The sequence below is a fragment of the Protopterus annectens genome, chromosome 2.part0 (assembly GCF_019279795.1).
Source record: "Protopterus annectens isolate FY-2018-M chromosome 2.part0, PAN1.0, whole genome shotgun sequence".
Lineage (NCBI taxonomy): Eukaryota > Metazoa > Chordata > Ceratodontiformes > Protopteridae > Protopterus > Protopterus annectens.
The window spans coordinates 1331661820-1331679414 of NC_056728.1; the positions used below are offsets into that span (position 1 = coordinate 1331661820).

At 36.8% G+C, this 17595-nt stretch overlaps 1 protein-coding gene across 1 annotated transcript in view; it reads left to right on the forward strand.

The window, feature by feature from the left end:
• Positions 1-17595, forward strand: part of GRXCR1 (glutaredoxin and cysteine rich domain containing 1) — a 384625-nt gene that overhangs the window by 366565 nt on the left and 465 nt on the right. The gene's annotated exons all lie outside the window — the stretch shown is intronic.

The window sequence follows — 17595 nt, forward strand, 5'->3', positions numbered from 1 at the left end:
GCCCAACTCACGTGGAACTAAGGCAGTTTTTCTGATGCCCCAAGATGTGCATTCAGGTCACCTATTATCAACATTAATTCATGTTATCCTGCTTCATTAAGTAGGTCCTGTATCTGCTGTCTAAATGCACTCTTTTCCTCACTATCACAACCCTGCTGTGGGGCATAGGCTGAGATTATGAATACTGCCCAATTCTTAAAGTATAGTGTGATTGCTAGAAGTCTATCACTAATTCTGATGACTCCCATTACTGTCTTCTGAAGCCTCTCCATTCCCACAATTCCCACACCATTTCTAGTTTGTCCTCCTCCTTTATAGTAGACTCTGGATGCCAAGCCAAGTGACTCTGCTGCAATGCCCTTCCATCTTGTCTACTGGATACATAGGATGTCCAGGCTCCTCCTTACCATCATGTCATCCACTTCTGTCAGTGAACCTACATTGAGTGCAGTGATTCTTAGCTCATGTTTGATAGGTTGTCTGATTTTTATGTCCAGCTCTGAGCTATCTCAGGTAACTCAAACTGGGCAACTAGACACTGACTAGTAGCATAATGACCCAGGGCTACCGGGCTGTATGGTGGACACACAATAGGGCATCTACACCCCTCCTGGGTCCCTGGCCCATTTGGTGACATTAGTCATCATGATCACAACTTTTACACCATTGAATGGCTAGACATGGTGGACAGTTAGTGATCCCTTGAGGATGCTGCACACCACAGCTGATGCCCAAAGCAGTTTGTCTATATAATCATTCCTTCTATAGCGCACCACCTAGAGCCTGTGCTGCTGCTCACAGCTCCTTTTTTGCACAAGCTTAAGATGGGAACACTCAACATGTTTTTGGGAGGTAGGAGGAACCCCACAGAGACCGAAGAGAGAACATGCAAACTCCATACAGGCATTGGCCGGAGGTCAAGATCAAACCATGCAAGGGTGCATGGGAGGTGAAAACTTTAACCATTATGGCAACTGGTCAGCAGTCTCATTATGAAGTTGGTATATATAAGTTTGAGGTGTGGGTGAGTATGACTTTTCAAGCTATACTTCTTGATATTCAAAAACTGATGAAGAATGACTTATTATAGAATGGGGTGAAGGAGTGTAGGGAAAGTCATCTCAATTACACAACTAAACCATTTTAAATGTATTTAATTTATTTATAATACTGTGTATGACAAAGACCTTGGTGGTTACATGCCATTGCCTCAGTGGTTATGTTCTATGCAGTTTGTGATTCTTTTTGCAGTCTGCAGTTGCTGTGAAACCATGGAAGACATCTGAAGTGCTGTGATACAATGATGACACCTATTAAATTAGATACCTGTTGTCTCTTGCCAATGTTCAGTACGTTTACCCATGAGATGCCATGTACACTGTCAATCAGATCTTCTAATGGTTGATCTTTCCAGCATTTAAAAGCCAAGTCAACAAATGTTTCTGATTCAAACAAAAATGTTTAATTATGTTTGCTTGTCAGCAGACTTCCAGCAGTGACAGATGCTCACTGTGAAACTTTGTAAGTTAATGTAGATGCTGCTTGGCAGTTCTTGCTTTCCAAAAGTGCATACAGTGATCAAACCTTAATATTTTATAGCTGTCTTTCTGAGCTCCAGGCCTGCATGACATCTTGTTGGCTGATGTTTCGTCTCACAAGAATTTAACCATTGGGTGCAACAGAACCTGATGGCAGATGGATCCTGTATGCTATGCAGCTGCCATATATCAAATAACAGCAGCACCATACGGATTCAGCAGTGTGTATAACCCACACCTTTTTGACTAGTTCTCAAGTTGCTTTTCAGTACTGACAATTTTTTTCTAACACATATGCAGCAATTCCCCAGGCAGTTGCCTTAGCTTGGCCTTAGAGTTACCAATACTGGTCTATAAAGTTGTGCTGCCTGATTATAGTTTCCTAGGGTAGTCACAGGATGTATCACTTGCTGAATGTAAATGTTTGTCCCTTGGATGGCTGTTCTAAAGCCAGTCCTAAAATAGCAGTGCTGTGTTAACCATGCTGCTTTAGAACTACACTGCATGCTTGTTCAGTGTTGAGCTTCAGTATATAAATGCACAGTAAGTGTCTGTTACTTGAGTAAGTCCTGCATGTACACACTGACGCATCCTCTATGCTCCACCAATGATGCAGTGCTTGACAGCCCAGGAAAAGGATGACTAGGCTACAGTTTACTGCTAGTCATTTACTTAGCTTTATGGATTAGATTGTAATGAAGAACTCAATGGCCTTGAGGCTGCAAACTGCAAACAACTTTTTAAACATTTTGTGTAAAATAAGCTCATCACCTGTCCCTTTTTACAGAGGACAAAAAACACATAAAATGGCATATTTCTTGAGTGTTTTAGGGTAAAAATGTTTCTTAGGTTTCCTCTAATACCTGTATAAAACAATTATTTTGTATTCAAACAACTTAAAATTATGTGAAACAATAAAAACTACTCAAATTCTACAATAGTGAAATTTCATTCTGGAAAAAAATTGAAGCTCGGGTCTTTGCACTGGTTATTGCTATAATTTGTCTTACAAAATCTCTAATTTCTGTAAAACATACAGACATTACAAAAGGTGGCAATCCAAATATAAAACTTTTCAGGTTTCCCCAACTCTCACTTTCTGGCCAGCTCTTAACTCTGGTCTCATTCGCATACTGATAACATAGGGTAAGTGATGATATTAAAACACCCAGAACATATTGGTGCTTGTAATTTAAACCGTTTTGTTTCACCATTACTAATAGAAGTGTGACAGTCTAATTCATACAAGCTTTTCAATCATCGATAGTGGTTGATGCACATCTATGAAAGGAATTCTGTTTATTTGCATTGTGCCAATATTTACACCATAGTCCTTGTATTAATGGACTCTATTTTGATCATGGAGTTTTACTTCCCTTGGTAATGGTGCTGGCAGCACAGCAAACTATTAAGGTATATACATCTCAGATAGGCTCCATGAAAAAACACTCTACTTGTAAATCCATTGATGGACAGTAGATCAAGGGACTGTCATGCCTATGGTGTTTTGTCAGTGCTGTCCTCACCCTGCTGCAAGCTGGTGCATTATATCAGTTATGCCCCAGATATAAAGCATCATTGCAGTTTAGTGGTGTGCAAAGTGTAACAAAATAAATAATTCATGAACTGCTAAGTTACACAATACTGGTGTACAACATATAGGCATGGCACACCATGCATAGGTATGGTGCACCCTATGTAGGCATTGTGTAGCAAGGAGATTCAGTTTAGTACAGCATGCTCTGTGAGATAATGTAAGGTTGCTCTCCACAAGCAGTTATGTGATACAGGCAGTTGGAGTTTCTTATTTTTTTTTAAGACGTATGTATCATATAAAGGAGGTAGAGGTGCATCTGGAAAAGGAGTAGGTATAGAAAACATGGGTGAGGGGGTTCTCCAGACAGTAAACATTTGATATATGTAGTCAGCATTGGGGGAAGTGTCCTTGGGTGATGACTATCTCTTTTAACATTATTGAGTATGGGGGTGGAAACACCTGACAATAGACTTCTTATATATATATATATATATATATATATATATATATATATAATGTGAGGCAATATATAATGAGCATTACTGTACTTTCAAGTCATGGGATATACTTCTTACGTATCACCATGCAGTAATAAACTCACTATATACTGCAATTGCTGTGGCTGGTCCCAAAACATTGCAACATTGCAGAGGCCACCTGCATACCACCAGTAATGAGTGAAATACATTCATTCAAATGACAGGCAGTATATTTTATATATAGCTATACCAATCTCTCTCTCTCTCTCTCTCGTTTTTTTTATATATATATATATATATATATATATATATATATATATATATATATATATACATATATATATATATATATATATATATATATATATATATTATGGGCAGTGCAGTTGTGCAGCGGTTAACATTGTCGCCTCACAGGAAGAGATTCCCTGGCTCAATTCTTGTCTGGGATGCCTTCTGTGCAGAGTCTGCATGTCCTTCCTGCATTCGTGTAGGTTTCCTCTGGCTACTCTGGTTTCCTCCCACATTCCAAAGTCATGCATCAGAAGCACTTCTTCCCAGCCCTCCACTGAAAACAGGCTCTGTCCTAGTCACACATTCCCGTTCAACAAATGTTAAATAAAAATATATATGGGTCTACTTCAGTGGACTAAATTCACACTTGCCCGAATTGCAGATTCTGGAGATAACAACACCAAATGTCCAATAAACTGAACCTGAACATTACCAATTTTATTACATGGAATGGAGACACTTGGCCAACATGGGGAAATTTACCCTTTTCCTCACTGTGCTATCCTGGAGTTGGTATATTTAGTCGGGGGGTTGTTTGGGGTGTATGGGGTGTAGACCACCACCTGGGCTGGTTTAACATACTTCAGTGTGCTATTTTGTTAAATTTTGGCCAAGTGTTTTCTTTCCCTGTAAAAAACTTTGGGAATGTGATGGTTCAGTTTATTGCAATTTCAGTGTTGTTGTCTCGGCAATCTCTGAAGTTTGGGTAAGTGTAAATTCAGTCTATTGAAGTAAACCCATATATATATATATATATATATATATATATATATATATATATATATATATATATACATATATATATATATTCACTTCAGAAGCTCGAAATATTGAAATCTTGAATTTCAGTATCTCGAGCCCAAGAAGTTGAATCCACAAAACAATGAAAACTGAAAACTGTGAAATTCAAAACCTCGAATACAGGAGGTTCTGAATTTTACGGTTTTACTACATACACACATACACCATCCGCCACACAAACACACAATCACTCTACTACATGAAAGCAGGGGGGCTCACCCCCCTGCACCCCCCATGTGGGGGGCTGTGCCCCCACACCCTACTTAAATATTCTCACTCTGAGGTTGCACTGCATGCAAACACACACAAAACACCACCACACAAGCTGCTTTTTCTTCGCACATACACACCACAGCAACAAAACACACTGACACACACCACAGCCCCTACCCAAACCCCTTAACACACATACACACTTACCTGAATATATGACCATAGCAGAACTTTGGAAGCATGAAATTCAAAACCTCCAGTATTCGAGGTTTTGAATTTTGCGCTTCTAAACTTTTGCTAGGATTTGGATTCGACTTCTTGGGCTTGAGATACTGAAATTCGGGATTTCAGTATCTCGAGCTTCTGAAGTGAACCCATATCTATCTATCTATATATATATATATATATATATATATATATATATAGATAGATAGATATATAGGTGTACTATAATACAATGAAAGGTGACTGCAAAATTCTCTAATTTAAAAAAAAAAAACAACATATATTTTTTTTTTGGTGGGGGCAACGCCCTCCTATACCCCCCACTATATTTATATATATATATATATATATATATATATATATATATATATATATATATATATATTATGTATACCCGTATATTATATACACACTTACCTGAATACATGACCATAGCGGAACTTTGGAAGCGTGAAATTGAAAACCTCCAGTATTCGAGGTTTTGAATTTTGCGCTTCTAAACATTTGCTGTGATGTGGATTCGACTTCTTGGGCTCGAGATACTGAAATTTGGGATTTCAGTATCTCGAGCTTCTGAAGTGAACCAATATATATATATATATATATATATATATATATATATATATATATATATATATATATAGATAGATAGATATATAGGTGTACTATAATACAATGAAAGGTCACTGCAAAATTCTCTAATTTAAAAAAAAAACAACAACATATATTTTTTTTTTGGCAGGGGCAAAGTCCACCTATACCCCCCAATATATATATATATATATATATATATATATATATATATATATGGGCTTCTTTCAGAATGTCGAATGGCTAAAAACCTGAATGTCATATGGTCATGACCATATGATCATTTTTCAGAAGCTCGAAATTCTAAACAGAGATCTGCATAATAGGAACTGGAGGTTTCCCTTTTTCTCGCTGTAGTACAATCTCTGAGTTGGTATAATTCAGTAGTGGGGGTGTGGGGGGTGCAGGGAGCTTGCCCCTCTGCAGAAACTTTTTTTTTTTTGGGATTCATTTTAGAATTTCAAGCTTCTGAGAACCCCATTGTATGGTCTCAACCATATGACAGACACGACAGGGAGAGATAGATCATATAAACATGGGGTACGGGCATATTCCTCAACCCTGGGATTTGAGCAGTCTCGCACAGAAGTTGATCAGCTGATCATATGCAATCAGCAAAATAGCTGTCAACCACATACACACTTGACACAATGCTGCACTTCCATATGTATGTGTGTGTGTGTGTGTGTGTGTGTGTGTGTGTGTGTGTTTATATATATTTATTTATATTAATAAATTATATTAATTTATGCTTTGAAAATTATTGGCTATCTTATTTTACTATTTTAAGTATGTTGTTTGTGCTTTACTGAGAGTAATTTGTTGTTGTAACATTTGCCAGTAAGATTATATTTCTTTCTTTTCTGTGTTTTTGTTATACTTCACTTTTAAGGTTTTTTTGCTGAGTATGCTGCCCCTCATTATTCATCAACTCATTATCAATTAGAGGCCATGAAGAAAAAGAGAAGCGTCTCTGTGGACAGCCCTGCTGGCTATAATGGACTCTCTGCCCTGAATGTAGCTACTGCAACAAAAAAGTTCTAGCCAGTTCACCAGTGAGCAGATTGTTAGATTTTACCTGTTTTTGTTGTTAATCAGTAGCAGAATACAATACTTATATTTACTGTTTGCTAGTGCACTATTTGGCAGAGTACAATACTTATATTTACTGTTTATGCTAGTGCACTATTCGGTGACAGAAAGATGATAAACAGAGCTTCTTAGCATGCTGTTACCATATTATCCATATCATCTCAAAGTCTTGTGATATGCAAATAGCCTTCTTTTTTTTTGGATTTGTAAGACATTTGAAACATTTCTGCATCATTGTACTTAGCAAAACAGTTTCAAAGTGAAACTGCCTTTCTGACTTACCTGTATCAAGTTACATTCAGGCTGAACATGCGAGGATCACTCCATTAACTATTTAACTGTTTGTACAAACTGTTTTATGAGGGAAAACTCAAGCAAATGAAAGCAGAAATCACTATTTCTGAGGAAAATTTAAAGAAAACCATTAAATATGTTGATACATTTATGCAAATCTCATTATATGTCCGTTAATAGTAGAAATAATTCATAAAAAACTTGTCAGTTTGAAGCTGTTAGAATATTAGGGATTCAGTAAGCAATGCTATCACATGGGCCCTTCATTTTGTTTAAATATAGTGAATTTGCTGAAATTTTTGTTAAGAGATGTTTTTATTTCTTTAGGAGTGCAGTTTCATTATGACACTTTTGATGTGATGAATTTATTCATGATTTGAAGATGATAACGCTAAGTGTGATAAAAAAACCTTAGTGGACATTAATTCTCAGATAATTTTGCAACTTAAATCATCGTACTGGACCAGATGAGCTTTGTTTCAAGAGACACATTAATGCCATGCGTTAATGAATCTATGCATTCTTTATTTGCTCTCTCCTTCATAACAATTTAGCATATTTGTGTGTATGTCTATCTAGGGTCTATGACAACGGATCGAATGCACTAAATATTGAACGGCCGGAAAATTGAAAATGCAGATGATAGTAACCCATTTTGTGGGGGGCTGCCCCCCACTAAATATATACACTAACTCTGAGATCGCACTACAATGAGGAAAGGGCAAATTTCCTGATTTTCACTGTATCATGATCTCAGAAAACGGGATATATCACCAGCGTTTTCGGTTTTCCGGCCCTTCGATATTTAATGTATTCAATCTGTTGTCATAGACCCGTCTATCTTTTGTGTCTATCAGTCTAGCTGTGTGTGTGTGTGTGTGTGTGTGTGTGTGTGTTTTATATATATATATATATATATATATATATATATATATATATATATATATATATATATATATATATAGAGATAGAGATAGAGATAGAGATGTGGGTCTGATATATGTCTCATGTTCACTTTTCATTTTCACATACTATTCCGAAATTATTCTCAAACTTCTGACATGTTTTCTAAGCTTTCTAAGAGCGAAGACTTGCTTTAGTGATATATCAAATGCAGCTTAAAAATAGCACCTTTTAATGAATATAAGCACCTAGGGCTCATTATTCAGGCCTTTTGCATTTTTAATAACAACCAGAAGACATGTACAGACTCTGTTGAGATGCCATGAACAAAATTCTGTATATCTCTCTCTGTCATCACATCTCCTGTTTGTCCTGCTGGCACATAGTTTTGTTTAATTGTCCGTTATAGTCCATGTACCTAAAGAATCTGATTCTGCTTCTGTAACCAGGTGTAGAAGGTAACCTTTAAGTAATAGGAGACTTTATTTTATTTTAATTTTTTGGGGGATACATTTTATTTTAGATTTGCAGAAATGGAAGGCCCAATACCCTGTCTAGTGACAGCTCAAAGAAATAAGAAACTTAACAGAAGTGCTCATGTTGGTCACGTTACCTGCAATGAAATGAATTCTTCCTCCCCCACCTCATGTACATGTAGCACAGAATGCAGTCTTGTACTCTTTTGCAAGTACATCCTCAGACAGCAAGCTACAGTCTTCATGAAGGGAATAATGCAACAGAATGAGGCAAAATGGAAAAATGTTTCTAATGATATTTGATCATAGAGGGTGTTATAGGGTACAATGAAACAGCTTTTGTCTATCACAGCACCACGTACATTATGTTAAGTGTCAAAAACAGGTGCAATTCATGTGCTTAATTTCGAGATGTTCCCAGACCACTGTTATCTAGTCAGGAATTTGAGTGCCTTGCAGCTTGTATTGCTGTTGCTGCTCACACTTGAACTTAAATACAGTAGCGAGTCAATTATCTGAACATCAGTTATCTGAAACGTCAATTATCCAAACACAGACTTCCAAAATTTTTGGGTAGGAAAAATCCTAAAGTCTGAATATGTAAATGTTATATGTATTCGCTTGTGCGTGTTTTTTGAGCTTGTAGCCCATTTAAGTGTAAAAAATATTCTTTATTTTCTGTTTCCTTATAGGTATTTTGGCATACATATCTGATTCCTTTGAAGGCTGTGGTCCACTGTACCACAATGTACACCAAAATGGTGAATAGTGATGAACAATAGTTATTCTGCTTTATTATTTTTATACATTAGGATATTCAAGCATGTATATTTCTCAAGGCTCTTGATAATTTGCCACTTTTGTGCCTGGATGCAGCCAAGGCAACATTGACTGTGAAGCCTTTTTTCTTTCTCTCGGGCTACATATCCACAACATTATGATGGTCCCATATGAAAATTTCAGTACTGTCTCAGAACTCTTCTGAATCAATAACAGCATTAAGGCATAGAAGGATAAAGCCCTAACTGCAGCACAGGTGACCTGCATTTGATTAATAACCCTGGCATCTGAAACTGGCTGGGAGCAATGGGCATGACCATCCAGGGAGAGGGGACATTCATCTAGGTGTTTTCAGTGGAGGTGTGTGGCCATAGAGGCATTTGGATGTAACAGGTGAATAAGGGTGGCGGGCATACCAAGCAGAAGAGAATAAAAATGAATCTATTTAATCAGGATGGTCCACTACTTAGAAAGTAGATGCCTCTGATCTTTTCTCTTTTCAGATAGTAGGAAATTGGAAAAAAAAAAGTTGTTTAAATAAAAAAAGACGATTCTTTATTTTGTGCCATTTATTCCAGAGCCTTATGCTTGAGAACATGATAGGAATGCATCATACCTCTTAACTTCTTAGCACAAAAAATCTGGACAGAGCCTAAAATAATAGGGGGTCACAGTCACAAAAATAGGGGCATATTTTAAATATTGCTCTTATAAACTTAGAAAGTTGCTAGAATAACAATATTTGCATTATGTGTTTTCTGAAGGGTATTGAGTCTGACACTCAAATGTCTGTCATAGTGTGACTTCAGTCCTCAGTGATTTGCTAGAAAACTAAAAATTTTATGAGAAACATTAAAAATAAATAGGAGGTAAACGTCTGGACATTACATGGAAATCTGGGCAGTTGAGAGGTATAAAATACATCTGAATTTTATTAAAATACAGAGCTCATGGTCTGCAGCTCCTACAGACTTACAGATACCTCTGAAATAAATGTTGACCATGTAAGTAGCTTTGAACTTGTTAAAAACTGTTTTTACCGAGGGTCTTTCAAGTAATTTCAGACAATATCACCTTAGTACGATTTGGGGAAAAGTACACAATTCTAGCATCCCTGCTTGATGGATAGTAGTGAATAACTGGATTATAACATTTTTATTGAATATCTATCTTGAAATTTGCAATACTTTTATAGATAGTATTGGTCACAAAATCTATATAAAATAGAATAACAACTGAATCCTCGGTTTTAATTCTGTTGTGAAACATACAGGTAACCTATTAGACCTATTTACCATTCTACATAATGGTCAGCTTCCTTCCTTTCTGACAAGGTCTCAAGGTTTATTTGACAGCTGTAGAAGCCTCTGTACACTTTCCTATAGCTCCGAAGGATCCAAAAAGTCCTGATAAGCAAACAAGCAATGAAAATAATCATATAATTATGACAGTACTATTACGGGAGACACAATCACGGTTCTCTCATTTCATCAACAAGCTTCTAAAATCCACTACTGTGCCTTAGAATTCCTTTATGTTGTAGCATGGCGATTTATGTTCTGATTGCTAGTAGTACTACATTTTCCATACATGTAATTAAACTTCTGATTAAAGCCAGAAGACTAACAGCTAAAAACTTTTATCTGCCAATATGGAAAACAAGTCTTCTGATAGATCAGTCAAAAGGTATTTTCTCTGTTCAAGTAAATTGCAAATGGATTTGGATTACACTTCAACTCTTTTGCCAAGGCTTTATGTATTCCTCACTGAAAGATTACTATGCAGTTTTATGTATGCTTTCTGTAGGACTCTCCACTGTTTTCTTAACTGAGGATGAATTGAACAAGGGTACACCCAGAAGTGATGAATAACCAAAAAGACTACAAATAAAATGTGCAATGGTACACTTGTGTAAAGCATTTTGTAAAAGTAGATAATTTGTTTTATTTTCTCTTTCCAACTTAAATGCTGACCTTACTTCTCCCTTCGTTTATTAGTTGTTCTCTGCTTTTTTATCAGTCTGTGTATTGGTCTTGTTTTGTTAATTATAACATCTTCTTCTTTTGGCTTTTCCCAGTTAGGGGTCGCCAAAGTGGAACTCCGGTCTGCTAATGATTGGCAGTAGATTTTTTTACGGGTGCCGATGTGCCATTTCGATGCCCAACCTTCAACGAAGGCACGCCCATTCTACGCTTTGTTAATTAGAACATAAATATGTGAAAACATGCATGGTTAATAGTTTGGCATCTCTTCTTTATGAAGAAACAGAAATGGGAGATACTTTTCATTTTACTAGACATTAGTGAATGTGTAACTGTTATGGCTCCTTTGGAAACCTAGTCCTCCTTTCAATGCTGACATGTTGCCTGGTTAAATCTGGCTACTCATTTACAGTTATGGATCATCTAGCTGCAATGCATTTTAATAATGCATGACCGGATATGCCAACAACACTAAAACAAATCAATTAAAAAATTCTTAAATGATAGAGATAGCCCTCTCCCCTCCTCCTGTACAATAGGCTCTGTCCCTGCACTTAATGTAACTACCTTTTGATGATGTCATAAAACCTGTCAGTGGTAACCAGTTTTATTTACTAGGCTCATCCAATTAAGTTATATTAATATTCATTTGAACAGCTACTTAATTTTTCTTTTAAGGCTCCTCTAAGATGCAACCTGCAGGCCTGGATGAGTGCTGTTTATGGGACAGTAAGATGTTGTTATAATATAATGCTGTAATGAGTCCCAGAAAGGTGCATTGCTCTGATTACTTTTTGGCTTACAGGTATTGGGTTGAATATGGGTAGCCCTCTCACCTACAGAGTCATGCTGCTGCCACGTTCCCATGGCAGGTTGTACTACAGAAAACAGAACTGTCTTACAGATCAGCAGGATCTCATGTCATTGGTCAGAGCTTCATAATGAGTTGGTAAAAGAAAAATGGAAAAGATAATCACTAGTGTTGACAGATCACTGAAAAGACAGAAAGAACATCAGCAATCAAATATTATGGTCCATTCAAAACTCAGATATATTTTCTGTATGTATTTTTCACACTCTCTCTCTCTCTCTTTATATATATATATATATATATATATATATATATATATATATATGTACAAAACTAATTTTCAAAGACATTAACATTCATTTAGACATTAGAGTTTACCAAATCCAATAGCATATTCTGAGGCTCTTCCTTCTCTTCTGTATTCTTTTCAGTGTGATTTTAAGAGAAACTGAATTTAAGGACATTCCACCAATGAGTCACTGCATCTCTAAGGAATAATACAGAAGCCCATCACAGCCATGTAAATAAAACTAGAGATATATAAGTTCATAGGATCATAGGCTCATAGGAAGTTACTAGGCTATTGGCCCTGAGGTCCTTGCAAGCCTAGTCAAGAATTTAGCCCATGTTCTGACAAGTCAGCACCCAATGTCCCTGTCCAGCAGGAACACAGGTGGAATTCTAGGGATGTATTTTCTGTTCCCCATCCAGTTATCCAGGTTGCACTTAAAAAGAGTTAATGAGGTACACTGCTTGACATGGAGAGGGAGTCTGTGCCATGGAAGGGAGAATCTCTGGGGCACAAATCTGTCCTGCCAATGAGTCTTGTTGATGTCACAGACCAGGTTGAGGTCATGTATGCATGTTAATTGAGTGGAGCTTGACTTGTGGATGTGCAGCAGTCCCATCAAGGTGGGTTCTGAGATTGCTTTATATTCCAGACAGAGGTTACCTATGAGGAGTCTGCATGAGACTGAGTAGAGGGACGGGACTTTTAGCCTATCTGTGTAGGGTAGATGTTTGAGGCTCTGGATTATCCTGGTGAGGAACCTTTGTGGTATCTCTAGCTGCTGCATGTCCTTTGTGAGGTACATGCCAAATGGGGTAATGTACACAATAATGGATCTTATAAGGGAAGAATACAGGGATGTTATAACCTCCTTGTCCCTGGATGAGATACCCCTCCTAATGAGGTGGGCCATGTAGAAAGCCTTCAGTACAACGGAGGCAATATGGTGGTCAAAAAGCAGTTTGCAATCAACTTGGGTGCCCAAGTCCCTTATGACCGATTGTGTGCTTAGGACCTTGTTATTAATGCAATAATTTTTGGGGACGTCACTCTCTCCAAAGGGGATGATGCATTTCTTGGCACTCAATTTGAGGCCATGTTTCTGGCACCAGTCATTTGTTTGGGTAAGACCCTCTTGGAGGATGTCCAGATCACTAGGGGAATTGATGACAGCTCTCAGTTTACAGTAATCTGCAAACCTGGTCAGCCATAGCAAACTGGTTTTGGCCTGCACCTCAGAAAAGTATATCCCAAATAAAAGAGGCCATTTGCAAAGACAAGTTCCTTCATTTCAGTCTCAGTAATGATACTATATGGGTATAAAACCCTCCCAAGGGGCTGCCAGTAGGTGTCAGACTTAAAATAGTAGCTATGGTGGAGCAAAGGGGACAGATGTCTCAAGTGCAAGTTGCTGGGGCCAAAATATACTCATCAGTACAGATGCCAGTCACTCAAGTCAGTTTTGTGACTGATGGATACATGTATCAATCAGTCCTTGTGTCTACAACCATTAAGGGTAATTATTTATGCAGCCACAGCTGAGATTGCTGCCACTTAAACTACAGTGTTTGTGTGTTTGGAGCAGTAGCAGAGAGCTAGTATAACTCTTTGCTATGGATTCTGAAAGATGTTTCACACAGTGTAATGATCTATTATCTGGGAAGATAACCGTTCTTCACCTGGTGGAGGAACATTTTTTTTTAAAATTCTGGTTGAGGGGGGGTGTAATTGGAGGATTGCTCAGGTACCAACTAACCTACCTACAGCTCAGTTCAGACTTTTGCAAGCAGTCAAAGCCATTCCATATTCCAGTCATTAAGAAGGGTATAATGAAGATCCACTTCACTGAAGTAGTGAATGTTTGCCATGAGTGAAGGGAAGAACTGGTGTAAATTGATATGGGATGATAGTTTCAACCATATATGAAATAGAAATTGCTGAAACAAACCAAATGAGAAGAGTGTGTATCACTGATGATAACCATTTTGATTAACCATTACATAATTCCTTCAAACACAGATGACCAAACAGCATGTAATGACATTTCAACAGATCCTAATATGGATGAAGTCAGTGACAGAAGCCCGTATTCATAGACCAGATTCCCATATAATAAGACCAACATTTAGGCGATCTAGGGGCAACACCAAAATTGTTAATCCAGCATACCATTCTAAACTATCCATTGCTTTAGCCCATTTGAGTTCTTTGAAGGCGACATACTGCCAGAGGAATATGTTTGTTGAATCATGTATGGACAGGGTCTATTTGCCAAGAACTTGAATGACTAAAAGAAATGGTGAGGGAGGAATTAACTTGTAAACAGTGAAATAACCTCAGTGCTGTGTGGTAATGGTTCATTGCAGTATGAAATCTATGTAGTGTCAAACAATTGTAATACCTGCTTGAGCAGGGACTTACTGGAACTGGATCAATTTCTTGCCACAGTCCCGATACTGTACTCTACATTATATTATACACCATGAAATACCCAAGCTTTAGAACTTGCACCTTTGCAATTAAGTATACAGTGGTCTGTCAAAACTATGGTCAGAAATAGACAAACCACAAGGTCCTGGCTCTTTTGTTTAAAAGTCTGCATCTTCGTAATGGTTCAAGATTTTTCCTGAATTTTCCAGGAAGTGTTACGGGCATAATTATCCATAAAACACTGTTACAGGGCTACTATCCTCCAGGAGGGAAAAGAGAAGTTGTATTTTAAAATTTAATGAAAAAAATACTTTTTATACTTCAATATGCAAAAAGAATTCCTTTTATGCAGAAACCCATACTTTTCTTAGGTCTGAAGTCATGTTTGATATTGACGTGATTAAATCAGTCAGAAATAGTGTAATCCTGGACAAACATCCAAGATTAACAGATTAGATCTTTACAGTTATGCAAAAAATTATTACATTTCACATGCACTTTGGCAGTATGAGCATCTGGCAATTCACATCACTCAATACTGAACTATGTTTTATTTTAACTGTTTGAAACTAAATCATCTACTTATGTTTCTTTCACTTGCTAGCAAGCAACTCTTGCACTTTAGGATTTATATTTAAGTACTTTTATTACAATATTATTGCCTTTTTAGAATATGAACAATGACTGATATATACATACATATATATATCTATATATATATATATATATATATATATATATATATATATATATATATATATATATATATAGATATATACACACACACACACACACACACACACACATACACACACACACACACACACACACACACACACACACACACACACACACACTGTATATATATATATATTTTATTTGAAATCATTTAGTCAAGTTTTCATGTACAGCTACAGCTACAAAAGTTATTTTGTTATAAAGTAACCAGAAAGAAATATACACTAGTTTACTGTTATCAAATACATTTACTCTATTTTGTGTTATGAAATATAACCTTAAAAAAGAAAGAAAACATATCAGAGCTTTAATTAATTTGGTCAGTCCCTGATCTTCATAAGAATGGAGTTGCCTTTTTCTGTCTTGTCCTTTCGTTGTATATATGTTTGTGTGTGTGTGTGTGTGTGTGTGTGTGTGTGTGTGTGTGTGTGTGTGTGTGTGTGTGTGTATGTGAGAGTCTGTGTGTGCTCACACATGCATGTCTATGTGCAAGAAAACTCGGACCCGGACAGCAGAGACACAGTCTTAAGTTATAACAGACAAATCAAAAGTAAATCTAATTCCTAACCAATATTTTTTTAACTGCAATAAGCAATTTGAAAGAAGAAAACAACTAAAGGCAAGACTGCCTTTCCTAAAACCATGCAGTCACAGTGCAGCTGATCTGCTTCTTATTTTTACTTTGCTGTACACACTTGGCATTTTGTGTTTAGCTCAGTAGAAATGGACAACAAATTGCTAATACTTCAACACAGACATCATGACACAGCCAAGCATGGTGCGTGCATCGTGACACAGTGAAACGTGGTGCATGAATCGCAACACAGCCAAGCATGGTGCATGTATCATGACACAACCAAACATGGTCCATGAATCGCAACACAGCCAAGCATGGTGCATGTATCATGACACAACCAAACATGGTGCATGCATCGTGATACAGCCAAGCATGGTGCATTCACTGCATCTTCATCTCTTAGCAGGTGGCAAGTAGCACCACTATAAAGCCTCGACCAGCCACTAGAATGCAGATGTAGGTGGGAGCTTCACTGCACTTTTCTTTCTTTTTTTTTTTTTTAAGCAGCAGAGTCAAGGACATTGTGGATTACGTTGACCCCACTTTGCTTCCAGAACCCTTGGCCATCTCAAAAAAAGCATCACAACAGGAGTCTGTTGCATTTGCCGAGGGGAATAGTGCAGAACATCTGTATAACTACACTGAATTAGATAGCCATTTGTGCAGGCAGTATGGCCTCTCTAATGCTAGCAGCCAATTCCATTGTATTTGCAATGTGTATACAAGGCATCATAGAATGTGGATATGGCAGTCTGTCATCATTTCAGTTTGTGAGCTAGATGCATGTGAATCAGAATATGTACCTCATAATTAAGGAATTTTATTACATTCTGGGTACATCTGGAAATTATTCACTATTTTCTCTAACTGCATCCCATACACGACATAATAGACTGTCAGGTTTATTTTTTGCAGATATTAAAACTATCTAATTGTATATATATGTTTTGTATTGATGAATGCAGAAAACTGTGTTTAGAAACAGAATAACAAACTTAGCTTTTGATCATATCTACAGATTATGTTTCACAGGGTACATTACAGAAAACTGTAATGTATATACTATACATATTATTTAATTGATTCCTGCTCTAATACCAGAAAAATAAACATTGCAGCATGAATTTATCTATTTACAATTATGGTTTCAGCTCTTAGGAGCTGCTACACTCTAAAAGGACTACAGTGTTTTATCTGAGTAAGTATATCTGAAAGTTGATAAGCAGGCATTTTATTGTGTTTATGTGGTTTAGGTGTTTTGTCTGGGTTCAGGTAATTAATTAAAATATGTTCAAATTAACTTCTTTTGTTTTGCTTATCATATAGCACAACACTGAAAATATAAATATATTTATTTTAGCTGCTTCTCTATCTTCTTCATAATTACCTAAAGAATAAAATGTTGTGCCTGTGATATAACCATTTTCAGGAGTTTTAACAAGACTGCAATTTTGCCTAAATTTATGTTGATGCTTAAAATGGGAAATAAATTATGGATGTAGTGCTTTCTAATGAGACACACAGGAACACTTGCTTCAATGGTTT